Here is a 2,708-nt window from a genome sequence, read left to right on the forward strand (position 1 = left end):
TGGAAACCCAAAGATTAGGCATGTATGCACATGTATTTGTAGATAACTATAGCTCAGAAGTAAAATTTGAAAGAAAAATACTACAGGTTCATTATATACACAAAAGAATGATTGCCAAATCAGAACGTGGTTTTTTAACATATTTTAAATTTATCACCATGTGTAGCACTTAAGCTTTGTTCATTTCTCCCAACACTACAAAATAAATAACAGTATAGATATATTTTTAGATGGGGGTCTAGGAAGGATAATTAAAATGCAAAATTTACAATTTATTTATGATGAGAACAATCCACAGGTCTTTATATACATCATAACTTTTCATGTTATTTTAACTATTCATGGTTCTTGTTACTCTGATCTATTGTTAATTTAACAAAAAAAATCTTAAGGCTTGAAGAGACCTTAAGGATTTTCATAGCGGCTAACAAGTATATTTCCTAGATGAGGACTTTGTGGTTAATAGAGGCTACACAGCTTGTCTACAACAAAAGGAAAGCAGCATGTGCAGGCCAAAGACTAGAACCCAGACCTTCAAACTTTCCACTATTTCTTTTCCTCTGCATTACATCCTTTTCTGTGGAATGGTATGGAAGATATATTATGTTATTCTTTAGTCACTATGCTAAAGACTGAATATGTATGCCCCCTCCCCACTGCCCAAGTTCATATGTTGAAACCTGATACCCAATGTGATGGTATTTAGAGATGGGACCTTTGATTAGGTCATTAGGTCCCATGTCAAAATACCATCACATTGAATGAGATCAAAAGACACTCTGAAGAGACTCTTACAAAAGAGATTCCAGAGAGTTCCCACTCCCCTGTTACCATGTGAGGACACAATGAAAAGACTGTGTATGAACCAGGAAGCTGGCTCTCACCAGGCATATCTGCTGGTACCTTGATCTTGGACTTGCCAGTCTCCAGAAGTATAAGAAATAAATTTATTTTGTTTAAAAGTTACCCAATCTATGATATTTTTGTTAGAGCAGCTGAAACAGACTAGAAATACACTATCAGACATTTAATTTTCATTTCGCTTATCTTGTTCTGTCCCATAAACCTAATATTTTTCTATTTACTGTGTACATATACAAACCTAACAAATGCTCTTAACTATTGCTCTCCTGATAAATGTGTTGACTGTGGGTCTGCATTCAGTAAGTCAAAGGAATAATTTGTGTATCAAGTAGTAATATTACCCTGGTCCCAACTTAATTCTGAGTCACAAAACCTTAACAGGAGATATAATAGGAAAATAGTTTTGTCACTATTGAAAATGTGTGTGATTTTTAGATTTTAAAATAGTATATATCTTTAAAAATATATCTTATGCTAAAGAAATTGCAGAAACTTAAAAACATAAATATGCTTAAAATGAAAAGAATTATAGGGCGATTGTCCTGGGGCACAGATGGAGGGAGCCACGGTTCGGCTGCTGTGTGGCAGCGCACTGTTAAGAAGAAACTTCCCAATTTGCCTGTCTTCCTGGAAAAATCCTCCTGATGTCTTAAAATCTTCCCAGCTTTGAGAAGCTTGACTCAAAGCAACAAATAATGGCCTACCCTATGCCCCTCTGCAAACATTTACAGATGAAGAAAGGATGATAAAGAGCACAGTTAAAAAATTTGTCCAGGAACAAATTGCTCCTTTGGTTTCAAAAATGGATGAAAATTCAAAAATGGAAAAATCAGTAATATTAGGATTATTTCAACAAGGGTTGATGGGTATTGAAATTGACAGAAAATATGGAGGAACAGGAGCTTCATTTTTTCCTCTATCCTAGTGATAGAGGAATTAGCCAAAGTTGATGCGTCTTTGGCTCTGGTATGTGACATCCAGAACACAGTAATTAGGAAAATATGGAACAGAAGAACAGAAGGCTATCTATTTGCCCAAGCTAGCTATGGAACAAATGGGAAGTTTCTGCCTTTCAGAGGCTGGAGCAGGTAGCGATTCATTTGCTTTGAAGACCAAACCTGATAAAAAGGGAAATTATTATGTCATCAATGGGTCAAAGATGTGGATTAGCAACGGCAAGGATGCCAAGCTCTTCATGGTGATGGAAAATGTAGACCTTACTCTTGGGTATACAGGAATTACCTGCTTCTTGGTAGATTGTCATACTGAGGGCCTTCATATAGGGAAACCAGAGAACAAAATGGGAAGCAGAGCTTCTTTTACTTGCCCATTAACATTTGAAAATGTCAAGGTTCCAGAAGCCAATATCCTGGGATAAATTGGACATGGCTATAAGTAAACCATTGGGGGTCTTAATGAAAGTAGAATAGGAATGGCTGCACAGATGCCGGGACTGGCTCAAGGATGTTTTGACTACACTATTCCATATATTAAAGAAAGGGGAACAGTTTGGCAAAAGAATATTTGATTTTCAGGGATGCCAACACCCAGTGGCTCACATGGCCACCCAACTAGAAGCTGCAAGATTACTCACATACAACGCTGCAAGGCTTTTAGAAGCTGGAAGGCCATTCATTAAAGAATCATCTATGGCCAAGTACTATGCATCAGAGATTGAGGGCCTAATAACTGGCAAATGTATCAAGTGGATGGGAGGAGTAGGCCACACCAAAAATTACCCTGTGGAAAAATACTTCCGAGATGTGAAGATTGGTACAATATATGAAGGAACTTCAAACATCTAGCTGAACACCATCCCAAAGCGCATTGATTCGGAATACTGA

At 37.1% G+C, this 2,708-nt stretch overlaps 1 pseudogene across 1 annotated transcript; it reads left to right on the forward strand.

The window, feature by feature from the left end:
• Nucleotides 1–1,417: 1,417 nt before the first annotated feature.
• Nucleotides 1,418–2,708, forward strand: LOC309960875 (short/branched chain specific acyl-CoA dehydrogenase, mitochondrial-like; annotated as a pseudogene). The gene has a single exon. The product of its transcript is annotated as a short/branched chain specific acyl-CoA dehydrogenase, mitochondrial-like (transcript).

Source organism: Leucopleurus acutus (genome assembly GCF_964270905.1).
Source record: "Leucopleurus acutus genome assembly, chromosome: 4".
Lineage (NCBI taxonomy): Eukaryota > Metazoa > Chordata > Mammalia > Artiodactyla > Delphinidae > Leucopleurus > Leucopleurus acutus.